General features: G+C 41.0%; 1 protein-coding gene across 4 annotated transcripts in view; it reads right to left on the bottom strand.

The window, feature by feature from the left end:
• pip5k1b (phosphatidylinositol-4-phosphate 5-kinase, type I, beta) overlaps positions 1 to 16,731 on the bottom strand; it is a 95,148-nt gene extending 78,417 nt beyond the window's left edge. For 2 of the 4 annotated variants that reach the window (XM_004910780.3, XM_004910778.4), the window contains exon 1: positions 10,397 to 10,633. The gene's annotated coding sequence lies outside the window, so the exon portion shown is untranslated. Of the gene's footprint in view, positions 1 to 4,201; positions 4,440 to 10,396; positions 10,634 to 16,706 lie in introns of those variants that run through there. The other 2 variants (XM_031890766.1, XM_002935598.5) reach the window with 2 other exon arrangements.
• Between the last annotated feature and the right edge of the window lie 271 nt (positions 16,732 to 17,002).

The raw sequence follows: 17,002 nt of genomic DNA, 5'->3' as shown, positions 1-17,002 counted from the left end.
CTTGTGCCATATTTTTTATGGGTGAAGAGTGCTGCATCAGCAGACACAAGCCACCCCTGTCCTTACAACTTGCTATAGGGCCTGTGGCCTGCATTCACTCCAGCTCACTAACTTGCATATCTGAATGTTTACGTGCCACCACCATCCTGCTTCTCATGAATACAGCCCTGCTGAATGACGGCAATGCTGTATTCATGTGAGCAGCCTTAGATCTTTGTCCTCCGAAACGGAGCGCAGATATTTTTTGCAATTTACTTAGGGCAAGAACAGGGTGCAAAGAAAGTCAGAAATTCAGAATGTCCAATTGACAGATAGCATTGACAGAATAAAGACAAACACAATCAGAATTTGGAGACCATATGTAAGGGCATGCAGTTAAATTGTATCATCAGCGTACAGGGCAGTAGTTGCTAACTGATGAGCCAAACAAAGTTGAGCCAGGGCAGGTCCAGGTCCAGAAATGGGATGGGAAGGAAGCAGATATGGGTTATTTCACAGAAATGAAAGGAACATGGTATAAGAGCAGGTACAATGCACTAAGGTACATTTAAAAAATAAGCCCTATAAAAAGGTACTAGACTAATGTATGGTCAGGGCTTTTCTAATATAATGTTGCTGCCAAATCCCATGACCTCCTAAATGCAATAATACTTTGCAGCTGTCACTTAACACTGACATTGTCTGGCTGTTGTCTCATATGTTTCTCTAAGAGCATGCAGGGGAAAGGCATAAAAGCAATCCTGCGCATTTGTGCATAAACATGTTTACTTTGGTATAGAAAAGAAAAAAGTAGAGAAAAACACACACACATTCTTGCATACATGTCCAAAAATATACTGAACACCAAAAATGGTTACAGAAGCATACCGGCAGTTATTTAGCATCTACCAAAGAAGCAGCTTACAAGGTTTTACTATGAATAAGGCTTTTCATTAGGTAGAAAAAACCTACATATGACCAATAGCATATCTGTTATTAATGCAGTAACTGTGCCCTTCATGCTTTGTAGTAAAATTATTCTCACAATGTCTCAATAATCTCTATCACAAATGGAAGCTAGTTTCTCTTTCATATGCTATACATAGTCTCTGTCTCTTGCTTAATTAACGGTGGCTATATGAAAGATATTAGCATATTTAAGTAGCTATTAAAACTAGCTATATATAAATATTGCTGTTATAGATATTGTTATTGAACAGTGGCTTTTGGAGTACCGTATTTTTCGGACCATAAGACGAACTTTTTTTCCCCCAGAAGTGGGGGGAAAAAGTCCCTGCGTCTTATGGTCCGAATATAGCCTACCGATATACTTTAAAAAAATGTTTTTACTTGCCCATGTGGTCTCCGCAGGGCCCTCCTCTATTTGCCGGCGCTTAGCTATGGCGCTGTGCGCATGCACAATGACGCGCATGCCCATACGCATGCGCGTCATTGTGCATGCGCCAGAGCTAAGCGCCGGTAAATAGAGGAGGGCCCTGCGGAGACCACATGGGCAAGTAAAAACATTTTTTTAAAGTATATCGGTAGGCTATATGCTGGTACAGATGGGGGCAATATGTTGGGTGAAATATGTTGGGTGCTGCTGGTACAGGTGGGTGAAATATGTTGGGTTCTGCTGGTACAGGTGGGGGGCAATATGTTGGGTGCTGCTGGTACAGGTTGGGTTTTAATGCACATAAAATATTTTAGGACACTTTGTTTCAGAATCTTTTTTTCTTCATTTCCCTTCCCAAAAAATTGGTGCGTCTTATGGTCCGGTGCGTCTTATGGTCCGAAAAATACGGTATATGCTACTTATACTTCCAAACAATTGCCTCTGGTCATATGTATTGCAGAGCTGGTACTTAACTAAGGTTCTTACTATGCAATTAGAACAAAGTGCATACGCTTCTAAAAATTCCATAAGAATAAATAGAAAGTGGGTGACTTTTTCAGTAGTCAGCTCTAATTTTCAATCACTGATAAATAAGCTTTCAAAAATCCCAAAGGAATGACTAGAAAATGGGTGCATTATTCTGTAGTGAGCACTAATCTCATATTTTGATAAATATGCCCCTAAGTGCCAGGGACACAAGGTACTGGGAAGCCCTGCTGTCACAGGCCCAAGAGCCTGAAATTTTGCATTCAAATTCAGCGCAAAGCACACAGCACAGTCGGCACAGGCCATTGACACGGGTGCAAGGCTTGACAGCAACAAAATTTAACTGAAATTAGAATTTTAAGGGATTTTCTATGCCTACTACAGACATTGTTTTTGAATGCCCCCTAAGTGGATTAAAACCCCCCACTTGAGAAGGATTCAGAGTAAACACTGAAACTGGACAGCTTGCCCCAATCCTGTAGCCAAAAGATATTGGAGCATATTAATTATAGGATGAACTAGGAAATCTGTTTGGAAAAATGTATGCCATTGCCACATGATGTAGAGGTCTTCTGGGTGCTTATAAACAATTTATGGGAGATAACACCAAGCATAGTCATTTGCCTTCTGGTGCTATAAGAAAATATTACAGAATTTAAGTACTAAATAATGTACCACAATGAACAATTAGAAGAAAGAAATAACTCTGAGAACCCCTTAGGTCATAAAGGCATAAGGTCATAGGTACATTGCATAGCACTTACAAGTAATATATAATGAAATAATTTTGCCCAAAATTACATTTCGCTGACAAAGTCAAATCTCTTAAAGCACCAGGTATATAATATGTGAATCAGTGTGGAACATGCATGGCATTTATGTGATATCAAGTATACATAAATCAAAATAAAAATATTCTACTTTTAGCATGTACAGAATTTATATGATTCACTCTCAAATATAGCCTGCTTATAGCAGTTACATGTTATATGACACACTGCTAAACATCTGGTATTTGCATGTTGATCAAAAACAAGTAGGCTGCTGGCATTCACTAAATTTTTTACCATGAATTTAGATGCCGCCAGTGAGGAAGCAAAATAACAGCTTGCTTTTGAAAAATTGCACTGCCAAGCACTACAGCTGCCTAGTTAATGACACATTATCACCACTATCACAGATGGAGTCAAAGTCCGAGCAGGAAAAGGCTGGCTCTAAGAAAGAACGCAAACATCTTGTACACTGGTGAATGACAGAAGAGGTGGCAGACTGTGGGTACACTGCAACAATTTCCTGCTTTATCTATAAGTATTGCACAGCTGGAGTGGATATCTAGGGAAGCTAATACATACATACATACAGATTCTAATTTTTATTGCATTAATAAAGATCAAGCAAGCTCAAGTAAAAGCAATGTACATTCTTATAGCTGCTGTTAAAAACAACATATTTATATAAAGAAAATCAGTGAGTATTCCTACATAATTGCTAACCACAATGGCACTTTCAAATGCATCTGCATCTAAAGTGCATCCCCCTATTCTCCTCTGGCGGTTCTGCAGCAAGCGGGAGAACTACAGGTGGAAGGCAGTACTAAGAGTAATCCATGCCTAATATTTCAGTGTCACGAAACACAAAATTCCAAATTACATTCTACTCAGAAAAAGAGCTGCCCCCTGGGTAGTATTTTAGCCCTGCTGGAAAAGAATATACCTGATTCTATTGATATTTAATAGAAATATAACTGTTGAGTTTAGAAAGCCATTATTTTTCCTGTGAAGGTGGCAGCCCTTTTTACAGTCAGAGCAACAGGCAAAGAACAGAAAAGAGGCAACCCACAGACACATCAGACTATATATATATATATATATATATATAGAGGCTATCTATTTAGTATACTCTATAGGATAGAATATAGTATATGTATATATAGTGGCTGTTACCTTGTATACCTGGATCAGTTTGGCACCATGTATCACAAACCTCAGGCAGGGTAAAAGCAAGTGTTACAGAAATGAGGTGCAATGAGACCAACAGTTGTTATATCCATTACATTCCATACTGTTTCTTACTCTCTCGCTTATTCCCATTTTACTTTGCCAGTAAGCTTCGGGGGTGCTGCCAACCTAACAGTTTCATACCATTTAAAAAGTAATTCAGAAATAATTGAATTACAAGGTATAGAATGACTATTGTGGTTTACTCTGTCTATTGGTTTAAGTATAACCAACACTAGGCAGAAAGAAGAAGAAAATGGTTGATGTATGGGGTTCATTCTAATGATGAACACTGATGCCCCCCTGACACTCAGGCAGACACACAGACCATCTTCTCACTAACCTCTGGGGCGATCTAGTTCCGTGTGCATCGGACTCTTGTTAGCATATTATCCATTTCCTCTGGAACCAAATGAAGCAATGCAGTATCCCCTCTGTATGAGCTTGTTTCTTTAGAAAACCTATCGCCCAGACGCAATGTATTACAGTCCTGATTGTACTAATACAGCTGCTATTCTGACTGCTACATTCCACTCAGCAGCAGCCGCCTGGCCTGGCCGCTCCCCCAGTCTCAGCCCTGCACATACACAGACTGCACTGAGACTCCAGCAGGCCCCGCCTGGCTGAGCTACAGCTCCCCTCCCTGCTTCTCTTCGCTTCCTTGTCCCCTGCCTAATTATTTTTCACTTTGCCTGCAAAGCAAGGCCACTGTAATTGTTACGTGCCCATTCTGAGAAACCAAGGCCAAAACAGATGCTTGTACCACTGCCTACTACAAACAAGGATAATAAAAAAGCAGTGTAGAGATATTTGCTGCATTGTTGTAATTGAAACATCCTCCTACACATGCTGTTGTTGTGCACCACCAGCAACTCAATGGTCTTACGTCCACCGGCAACTAGGGTCACCACCTGGCTGGATTGCAAATTTACTGGTAATTTACTTTCCAGTAAATTTGTAATAATTTGTCAATCTATCCCCCTCCAAGCCACCTTCAACCTTCACCAATTTTTTTCTCAGATGTTTACCTAACTCCATATAGTTTAAGTCCTTGCTGGCCTGGCTCCACCACTTTGACCATAGAAGAAATCACCAGCACTCCTGGACTCTCCAAGGATGGGAAAACCAGTACACAGCTGGAGGGGACAGCACCCCTTAATAATCCAGTTAATTTGAGAAAACAGTCGGTACAACAGGTCTTTAAGCAGCTGGATTAAACCTACATCCTTATTTCAAATTAGTGATGTTTCGGAGGCGGGCCCCCGAGTCTGATGAAGGGGCCTGCCCCCAAACGTCACTAATTTGAAATAAAGGTACAGGGTTAATTCAGCTGCTTGAAGACCTGTTGTGCCGGCAGTTTTCTCAAATTTCCACCACTTTGATGTCACAACTCCGCCTTGTAACATGGCTGCCCCTACCAATTTACATCACAGCCCACCCACTTATGGCCCTACCCTGTCACTATGGATTTTATAAAAAGGTGGCAACAATACCTGCATCTTTAGGGTCCCATGCTAGATTCTCCTTCATTATATTCAATTCATTTTTGCCTTGCTACTCTTCTTTCAAGTGTGTAATCATTTGGGCCCTAAAAAGCATAAATTAATGTGTTTACTTGCCTTGGATGCCTCAGCATATAACCTAATAGCTTTGCTGTAAGGTAAGCTGGACCGCAAATTGGGATCCGAGCCCAAAAAATTCTGAAAACATTAATCTCAGGTGCAAGAGCATGTTTAGATTAACCACTGCCTTGAGTGGTTAATGAATTTACATACACAGAGGAATACTAAAGGGTTTTGGAAGACAGTGACTTTTTATTTGTTGTTGTGAAAGGATTAGATGTTAGGTGTCTTTCTTATGATATAAACATGGATATGGAACCAGAAGGGCTCAAAATTCAATATCTGTCACCCCATTTTTAACACCATATTTTTCACCACACTCTAGCTTATTCTGGTAGCCCTTATAGATTGACAATACTATGCAATATTATAACTAGGGATGCACCTCCACTACTTTGGGATTGGGCCAAATCCCAAATACTTTGTGAAAGTAATTTGCAAACACAAATGCAAATTAGGGTAATAAAGGGTTAGAGAACTACGCGCAAAAAATTTTCAACTTCTGCGTTTATTTGACAAAAAGTCAATGTGATTTTAAAGATTCGGCAGACACTTTGATTTGTCTGAATCTGAATCTTGCTGAAAAAGGCAGAATCGCTGCTGAATCCCAAACTGAATCCCAAACTGAATCCTGGAATCAGCACATCAATAATTATAATACAATAGCTTTACATGCATTTGCCTGTTTAATTGTCTAGCAAGGTTTGGGCAAAAGGCTTGTTCAATGGTGCCAGGTTCAGTGGTGAAAAGATAGATGTATTCTTTGGTTATTGCTTGTGTGAAGTAGGTTGACTTTGCATTGACTTTAAATCTGTATACAAGAAGTTAACCTACAGTGATTTCCTTTAGAAACATGTACTGCATGGTTTAATGGTAATTTTTGCTTTCTCCATCTAGCACAGGGGTCCTCAACCTTTACTATTCACGAGCCACAGTTAAATGTAAAAAGACTTGGAGAGCAACACAAGCATCATAAATGTTCATGGAGGAGCCAAATAAGGGCTAAGATTTGCTACTAGGTAGCCTCTATGCACACTATCCGCTTACAGGTGGTTTTATTTGGTAGTAAATCTTGTTTTATTCAACCAAAACTAGTCAGGAATTCAAAAATAAAGACCTGGTTTGGGGGCACAAAGAGTAACATCCAAGAGGTTGGTGAGCAACATGTTGCTCTAGAGCAGGGGTGTCAAACTCAATCACATAAGGGGGCCGAAATCTAAAACACAGGCTAAGTCGTGGGCCAATTTTTTTATCAATATACTTAATAAGATACTAAGGGCTATATTTATCACAATGTGTAAAAAGTGGAGTAAGATGTTGCTCATAGCAGCCAATAGATGCTTTGCTACTGTTGAAATCTGATTACCGATTGGATGCCTTGGGCAACATACCGATAATGCTTCACTCCACTTTTTACACAGCATGATAAATATACCACTTAGTCTTAGTTACTATGTAAGGAAAATGGAAATTGATCAGGCTGGATGGTCAAACACACCCACGAGGGGCCACATAAAACAGCCAGGTGGGCCGGATTTGGCCCCCGGGCCTTGTGTTTGACATATATGCTCAAGAGCCACTAGTCACTGATCTAGCAGGTTACCTGCTTAAACCTAGGCACAGATGAAAGAAAAAAAACACAGGTTGGTACACTGGTCAGTGTTAGCTAAAACCTAAATCAATAGTGAGTGCCACACAGGGCGCTGTAATCTGAAATGTAACTGGAAGACTCTAGGTGGTCATCTTTATGCTTAATAAATCCAGATGTGGTAACTTGGTGCAACAGGTAGGCAAACAGTAGATGCAATCCCTATTAGGGGCCTGAACCTTGCAAGAAATATAAATTAAGGGCAGTCATTCTCTGTGGCTTCCAGCAGTGATGAGATGTTCAAGTATGGTGTATTTTCATGTGAAACCAGATTGGGGCAACACTGTAGTGGTTGGTGAATTTACATTCAGGAATTGTTGTTTAAAGGAGAAGGAAAGGCAAAGTCACTTGGGGGTGCACCCCCAAGTGACTTGAATCGCATACCTTTTACCCCTGGTGCCCCTGTTCAGAGAGAACAGCACTAGCTGCAGCGCTTCCTCCTTCCTGTATCGCTCGCGCGCACAGTAGAGTGAAAAGCCGAGCTTTAACAGAGAAGTCGGCTTTTCACTCTACTGCGCATGCGCCTATTGTGTTAGTCGCAGCGAAACGAAGCCAGAAGGAGGAAGCGCATCGCTCCAGGTACCCCGGGCTGGTGCTGTTTCTTAAAGTCACTTGGAGGTGCCTAACATTTTAGCACCCCCAAATGACTTAGCCTTTCCTTCTCCTTTAAGGAGCTAACTATGAATTTCAATGAATTTCACAGACCAGTGACTTGGATAGCTGTGTAACAGTGCTGGTCCATAATGCTCTGGGCTGGCTGATGATCACATATAAACAGTGCTGGTGGTGCACAAACTATATCTACCTCCACACTTTCTTCCCCCACCCACCAAATTCCCAATTCTATCCACCACTTTAAGTCACAGCTCTGCCCCTTTTGACCCCACCTCCACTTTTTTTTTTTTGTTGCCCAGGAATGTAATATATTGCTTATTATTAAAGCAATCTACCAAAGGTCTTGTACATGCAAGGTATTTCATTGCTGCAGTTATCATTGCACCAGAGAGCTGTCTTAGAGCTCAGAGATGTAAATGAGCACAACTAACTTATCCCTAGATTTAATCTCTTATTAATGGCTGCAGCAAAACTAAAGCTGGCCATACACGTGGCGATCCGACGATGTTTCGTACGACCATCGGTCGCACGAAACATCGTCAGATCCGCCACACACCATTCAGGGCTGAATCGGCAGGTAAGGAGGTAGAAACAATAGGATTTCTACCTCCTTCTGCCGATTCAGCTCTGAAGGGAGAATTTTGGTCAGGCGCCTTCTATGGCGCCCGATCAAAATTTTCTAACTTGGCCGATCAGCGAGCCGACCGATTTCAGCAGCTTCCTGCGATATCGGTCGGCTCGCTGACATGCCATACACGCACCGATTATCGTACGAAACGAGGTTTCGTACGATAATATCGGTGCGTGTATGGCCACCTTTAGGGTCACATTATGTTGACATATTTTGCCAATTAGATGCTAGTTTTGAAGGTGATGTAAACCCTAACATAACATTTTCGGCTAATGAACTATAATTGTAAGTGTAATCAACATTTCAATAAACATTACAATTGTTTCTTATTAAACATATTTGTAAACATATTTGTCATTAAAAGAATTATTAGTGTGTTGCATTTTATTCTCTGCATTGCTGACGTTTGAATTAATGTAGCAGTTTAACAGACCTGTGAGGAATCATACACCTGTTAGGATAAAACCTCTTAGGTTAACTTTTAAGTGCCTGTGGCACAGCACATGCTGTTGAGAAGCTAAGCTTAGGGGTCTTCAGAACGTATACTGTTATACTTACATATAATAAAGTGTAATAAGTTAAACAGCATAGCTAAAGGGCTGCCATAAAAACATATATATACTGCCCCCCTCTGGCTCTTATTGAGCCTTAACTCCCAGTGTACTGTGAAGGATTGCTGGGGGTTCTAGTACAACAAGAACAAGAGGCTGCAGGTGGGACTTCCTCATCCACAGAGCCCGCCATTTTAGATTAAAAGGCCACCCCTTTAGATAAAAGGAATGGAACTTTCATTTGAAGCAGCGTAAGTGTTTTTTTAGGGTGAGGTTGGGGAATGCCCTTCCGAGTGAACAAGCATAATATCCATGGCTATTGTGATACTAATATCTACAAGTTGTGTTGATGTTGGTATATATAGTTTATGTATGTGAGTGTATAGATAGGTCGGTATAGGTTTATATGTGTGCTGGGGTTCACTTGGAGGGGTTGAACTTGATGGACTTTGGTATTTTTTCAACCCAACTTAACTATGTACCTATGAAAACAGAATAAATGACAGTACTCTGCTTACAACACGATGCTAACCAACAGTTCCAACAAACTAAGCATTACAACCAGGGGGCCCTCAAGTCACCATAAGTACATTGTACCTCAAAAAAAAACAACAACAACAATCTATTTTGAAATAACACGTTTTTACATTTCCTTTAAAATTTCTGCATCTAATATAAATCTCAAAAACACTAAGGCAAACAACCACTGATGTGGCACTACCTTAGCAGTAACTAAGTAGTAACTTAACTAATATAAAGTCCAAAAAAGTTCACCATACACGTCATACACATGAAAAAGTGTATCAGGCTGGCCAGTCAGTATTTTATATCTATTTAACTGACAATGTTTATCATTGAGGCATAGAACCAATGGCAGAGCATATATAAAGATTATACTGAGACCTAGTGTGTTCCCTGTGCAGAAGCCACATGTAGCCAAGCTCCCACTTACTGCACAATAATGCCACACAGTTACACAAATATACAAATGGGTCTCTCACACACAGACGAGCAGATTCATACTGTCTCACCCAGGCTAAACCTGTCACACTCTCTCCTCTCACAGGATCATGCCACCATGCTGGGTCTCTGGATGAAAAGAACAAAGTAATAAGCGCCAAAGAGCAGGTGCCAGAGAAACCAACAATCTTATTAGGAGACAAGCAGAAAACCATCTTAAATACGAGCCTTAAATGTTTAAACACTATTCCATGGCCCTTGTTGCTGCCTTGCTTAAAGGCAACTCACACCCTTTGCTCCCCCTATTGAAGCCTACGCATTCTACCCTCATACACAGAGCAATTTCCAAATAATGTAATTACAATGCGTAGGATACGAATTTGTAGTTTACTGTTACAAACGATAATAGGCAACAAGGAGGAAATGGTTGATGACTGGGGTAATTCCAGTGATGTACACTGTTTTCCCACTGGCGCTTTTACACAGGCACCCGGTCCAACTTCACACTTACCTCTGGGGTGATCTATTCCCGTGAGCACCGCACTCCTGTCAACATGATATCTGTCTTCTCTGACTCCAAGTGATGCAATGCAGCACTTCCTCTCTATCAGTCCGCTTATCTTACAGCCCTTTCCACAGGGCACAATGTATTACAGTCCTGATCGTACTGATACAGCTGCTATTCTGACTGCTACGTTCCACTCAGCAGCAGCAGCAGCCTGGCCGCTCCCCCAGTCTCAGCCCTGCACATACACACACTCACTGAGACTCCAAGAGGCCCCGCCTGCCTGTGCCACAGCTTCCCTCCCTTCTTGGCTTCCTTGTCCCCTGCCTAATTATTTTTCACTCTGCACAGTGAAGCCAGTGTACTTAATACTAGCCTTTACTGTTTGGCCAAGCTCAAAACAGTTGATTGAATAAGTGTATCTCTTCCTCCCTGCTACAAATGAAAAGAATTATAGTGTGCTACCTGCAAAATTACCCTGTGTTGTTAATCTTCCACACTCAACCCATAAAACAACTGGGCTGTCACCAGAATTCTCCTGCTCTATATTCAAATACAGTTTGCCTTCAAACCACCCTGTCATGTGCAGTTAGTTACTTGGGCCCCCAAACTGTCCCTTGGCCTTTGGGAGATGACAGACAGGTAAGGTTTCCACCTTTTCTGGAAAAATATATCGGCCTTCCTATATTTTCTCCTGCAGGAACAGCTCCATGACCAGAAACACCCTTGATTCCATGGGATCACTGAGTGTAAAGTGTTTTAATTGGGACAATCTCAGTGGATCCAAAAGGGCAGGAATTTTTCGGGACTATGTCACCCACAGGCAGGGCCACCATCAGAAACTTTGGGGCACCCAATAAACACAAGCTGGGCTACAGCTCCCCTCCCTGCTCCTCTTTGCTTCATTGTCCCCTGCCTAATTATTTTTCACTCTGTCTGCACAGTGAAACCACTGTACTTAATACTAGCCTTTACTGGTTGGCCAAGCCCAAAACAGTTGATTGAATCAGTGTATTACTTCCTCCCTGCTACAAATGAAAAGTATAAAAATATATATATATATATATTCTGTATATTACCAGTGTGCTACCTGCAAACTTACCCTGTGACTATGTCACCCACAGGCAGGGCCACCATCAGAAACTTTGGGGCACCCAATAAACACAAGCTGATTGTGTGTGCTACACGAACAATCAACTAGAAGAGGTTGAACCTGATGGATGTGGATGTACTGCTATGATACAAACTCACAAACTGGACTGTAAAACAGGGGTATAACTATAGAAGAAAAAGGCTCTGTAACTGCTGGGGGGCCAAGGAACTAGGGGGCCCAGTGAGAAAATGTCTTGTTCCCAAAGTTAAGGGGCTCAATGATCTTGCTGTGTTGTGGGGCCCAATTAGTAGTTATTCTACTGCTGAAAAGTTCATGCAGGTGACAGCTGATATAATTATGTAAATAGATCACAATAAAAACAGTTGCTACCTCATAATAAATAGTTTATATAAATAGTTCCATTAAATCATGTGCTAATGAGTCAGTTAGTTCACGGGGGTCAGTGGAGTTTGCCCTAAGTTTAAACCCAACATAATTTACTGCCCCTGTCATGCTGCTCGGCATTGTCATTGCTTGATACGGAAGTTACACAAGTTTTTGCATAAGTTTCAGTGGTGTAACTATAGAGGAAGCAGACCCCACAATTGTAGGGGGATCCAGGGAACATGGACCATGAGGTCTGCTTCCTATATGGTGGTAAAAAATGTCCTCCTCCCCATCTGCTCTCCTAATTGCGAGTGGGGAGGGAAGACACAGGCAAACGGAAGACCCCAGCCGGGGGTGGGGGGGGGGGGGGAATTGGGCCGGCAGGGGGACGTAAGTGGGCAGCTGGGGGGCAGGGGCGGGCCAAGCCGACCGGGCTTTGGAAACTCGGGCGGCCACCTCGCCCCTGCACCATCCTCATTCGCCCCCCCCCCCTTTGGCGCGCATGCGCAGTTGAACGCAGGGGGAGCAGGGTTCGAGTTGCGATTCAATGGATCATTGCCCCCACCGCGTAAGGACAAGCGGCGGGGGCAATGACTAAAGAGAGCGAGCTAGGGGTAGGCAGGAGAGGCTGCCTGGTGCCCCCCAATCGTTGCGCCCTAGGCAGCTGCCTCTTCTGCCTACCCCTAGTTCCGGCCCTGCTGGGGGGCCTGTTAGGGGTCTCTGTGCACCGAGCCCCTCTGAAGATATTTTTGTGCAGGGGCCCCGGCACAGACTAATTATGTCCCTGATAAGACTCCATTGTTGGCAGCTCACAGTTGATTCACAGTAAAACACTTATTAACCATCAAACTATTAAACCCCTGACTGTGGAGGCGATGCATGGGTACCCTGCCTGGGTACCAGGGTAAGGTGGAAGCCCTAAACTTGAACTTGCTCCCCCACTTCCCAGTTAATATCACCTCCCAGAATGATGTCACTCCAGTCTATGGTGATGTAATTTCTGGTTGGGATAAAGTTAACTTCTACAGCTCATGTAGTGGGTTTAGAGCAACTGCAAAACTGGAAGGTTGGTCTGGGTCTGGATCAGGCACAGGTCTGCCTGACAGCCCTGACATGACTCGTGCAGAACTCTATTCTAGGTACACTTTTTCATGCAAACCATACATCGTGTTGCCTCCCAGCTGGTTTCTTTCATTGGGTACTGGTTACACCTTCTCAGGGGTGGGCCAAGCTGACTGGCGCCCTAGGCAACCCATAGATCTGGATCAGGAAGTCTCATCTGCAGCCCACTACTCAGCAAGAGACTTACTGAGATATATTTGTGTATATAGGCATTGCTTTGCCATTCAAGAAAGGTCTTATCTTTTTTGAGTCCCCAGATCCAAAGTTTTACACTGTAAAGAGGAATTATTTTGTTTTTTTCTGATGGCAAGTTTTGCTGACTTTTTTGTCCTATTATTTTTATACAGCACATTGCTAGAGGAGGAATTTGCAATAAACTGCATAGATGAACTTCTAACATCATCTTTGAAGACAAGTGAGCTCATTTACAAAGCATGACTACAGTTGTGGTCATGCAAAAATGACTGCAGTCGGTGTGCAAAATAATGCCATTCATTAAAGCCTCTTGCTTCCAAAACTGCACCTTGCACTGCTGGATTAATCCTGCTTTTTCTTGTGAACTGCGTGCAGTGTGCCTATTTACCAGGGAAACCTGTCAAGCTGTTACCTGGAATGGTGATAGCACCCCTGGTCCCACAGCAGCTTGTGGGCACTGACATCATTTTAATATTGTGCATAAGAAATTACGACATCCTGATACCAAAGATTTTTAGCAAAATTGCATCTGCTTTGCGTTGACTGCAATTTTCCAAGTACATCACCACCTCATGCCCGCAATTACACTGGAATTGTGTGAAAAAAACTACATTCTGGTCAAAAAACATGGTGCACTCTGTAAAGCTATGTCATATGCCATGTGATATCGAGCAATATATTCAGCCTTGTTTTACAAGTATTCATCAACAAGGAAACTTTGTTTTGTCAAAACCACTTCTAGGTTATAAAGGCTGGGCATATTTGGCACTGAAAGATAGAAAATACTACCTTATCGCATAGTAATATGGAATTTTAAGAAATGCATCAATGCAACATTGTTTTTAATACCTTCCTGCTTTCTGTTAAGAAGAAATAAATATATTTATTACTTCATAATTATGTGTATTTGTCATCCCATCTTTTTAATAGCTTGCGCTAAAAGCACATATAGGCAATATAATACCTTAACATGTGTTCCCCTGTTTATCAAAGATATTTTAGGTTATTCCCCATAAATTCATCCACCAGAAAACCAATTATTGGGGGTACACTATTCTTTTTTTTTACTTGCAATACATTTCATTATTTAATGTAGTTCAGGTTTCTGGATAGTACTTGAACAACAGGTATTTTAGTCAGATATTGTTTCATTTGATCACGGACACTTATGGCCAAATCAGGCTTACTTGTTGGCCCTACAGACTCCTCATTTGGATGTGTCCCATGATACTCTGATACCCATGGATACATGAAACACTGATGGGGAACTTGCCAGCCTGGTTTTCTGTTTTGCTGATGTTAATGTGCGTGTAAAATATAAAAAAGTCTTTAAAAAAAATATTTACGCTTCACATACTAAAACTACCACAAAGCATTTGTTTTATGTATATACAGTATGAGGAAAAATTAAGTTAATATTTACTTTATACAAACTATAACAATTACCAAAGAACATTTGTTTCATGTTACATGTGTATACATTATAAGGAGAATATGGCCCAGGTTCAGTTTTATAAGAAAAGCTTATCTTTTAATTAAATTCCAGATTTTCCTATAGAGCCAGATGCAATTCAATGAGGAAAAACCTCACCTCACTGTTTATCATGTGAAAACTCCATTGAAATTTATGGGGCAAAACTGGACCTGAATAAGTACAGTTTTTTTCTCTTTGAATTTAAAAGACCATAAAATAAAGTTTTCTCAGGAAATTGAATCTGGCCCAAAATGTTTTGTGATTATGAGAAAGCTGATACAGGGGTATAATTATCTTTTGGAACACTGGTTTGGAATACTCCTGGTGCAGGTTGTGCATTGCTAACATTTCCAATGTAATTTATACTCAATACCAGCCACTCACTCAGGCACACAGAGCCTAATGTAGATGTATGGATAGACTATGTATGGCCACACTATGCAGTGGTTTGATATTTTTTTTAAACATTTACTAAACAAATACTTTGCAAATTTAATTCATTAATATACAGTTTTTAACATTTATGTGTCATTTTTCAGTTTTGAGTACTTTGCCTAATTAAAGTTGTTTCCTTCAGTTTGCCTGAATCATCTGTCTATTTCTGGATAGTCTGTCTAGGGGGAGGGGGATCCATAGAACTCTTTTATTGCTCATGGAATAAAGTACACCGAGCACGTGGATCTATGTTTCCACTCACAGTTATTCCCATGCTGTGCTAAAGGAAATATATTAATATTTTTTTTCATTGTAGCGCAAAGCTGCCTGGGACATCAGAAACAAAAAACAGAGGTGTGATCTCCATGCCGGTAGCTTAATTAGAAATGAATGGCACAGCAGAAAAATAATTTAGGGCCCCCTATACACTGGGAATAAGAGATTTTCCGTAAGCATGTATTAAAGCTGTTTATCAGTTTGCTTTTCACTGGGGCTCCTATACCTCTTATATCTCCTGGGTCTGCCACCAGTTAAATGCTATGTTTATAGTTATATCACTTTTACAAGCACTCCCAACCAATCCCTAAATTTATTAATTGTGGTTCCAATACTCAGACTCTATTCTATTTGCTATGACGTATTTGCCACTGAAATACTAGCCTTTAACTGGCCATTCATGGGTATATTTTCAAGTTGTTTCATGTGGTTGACTCTAATCTAAAGCTGGCCATGCACTGGCCAAAAAAGCTGTCAAGTCAGTGCCTTAAAACAATGTTGACAGCTTATTGGCACATATGCAGTGCTTGTTAATCTGCCTGATATTGATCAGGCATGTTTGAAAATCCAGTTGTGCGAGGATAGACCCCCATTAAGCTCTGATTGTAGGCCTGATCGCTGTTTCCACCATTTGAAGTACTTCTGTGCTGTGGATCTTTGGATTAACCCTTGGCAGTGGGGTTACAACTTGCACCAGACAATACAATAAGTAAGCATACTGCATACTTTCTATCAGTTACCAATACCAGGAGGAGCTGAATATATGCAAGAGGACAATGGGGAGCATATTTATAAAGATGTATAGAAAGTGGCATTAGAATACACCAAGCATTTCCACAATATCCTGAGTAAAAGCACATGTACTTGTAAAGATGTGTAATAAATGTTGCCTTAAGTGTAGCCAAGTGTAAAATTCTGGTGTAAAATGGTGTTAGTTTTTAGCGTGTTTTAGTGTTAGCTTGAAAAAGCCATTTTTTAAAATCTTACTTTGTCCTGTTGACTTCAATTAATTAACCCATTAGCTTGGCATATAAAAAATGTATAAATAGCACAATCTCTTTCTAAATTGATTATCATATTGGATATAAATGCACTGGAAAGTCATATTATTTTATTGTGCTTTTTTAAGGCTGGCCAAAGTAATAATTCTGAAGCTACTGCTGCCTTTGAGGAGGCAACAGAACTACAGTTGCAGTTAAATATGCCATGCCATGTTTTACAAACTATCGTGTTTTAGAGTAATAGGCAGAAACATGACATCCCACCAAAAATCTGAAAGTTACTCTTTGGTTTGCACTATTCATATAATTGGCCACTGCCATATATTTTCTTACCTTTATGGGAACACTTGATAATTTAATCCAAACTAACACTAAGGGGCTGATTCATCAAAGTACGAGTTTGTAGTAACCTGCTTGTATAGACATTTTGGTTAATGGCATTCTTGCTGTTTTGCCATTAATTGATGATGATATTCCTGTTCCTGTGTTGTGCTTCCTGTTAAGCTGAGAGCAAGCATGGAGCAGGCCAGATCTACCTGCCATGTTCTAATAAATATACCAAAAGTTCCAGTGTGTATCTGTACCTGAACTAACACAGCAGAAGTATTAACCCACTGCTAACCAGCAGT

This window comes from Xenopus tropicalis, chromosome 1 (assembly GCF_000004195.4).
Source record: "Xenopus tropicalis strain Nigerian chromosome 1, UCB_Xtro_10.0, whole genome shotgun sequence".
NCBI classification, from domain to species: Eukaryota; Metazoa; Chordata; class Amphibia; order Anura; family Pipidae; genus Xenopus; species Xenopus tropicalis.
The sequence above is the reverse complement of the archived record's forward strand: the minus strand, read 5'-3'. Positions and strand labels throughout refer to the sequence as shown.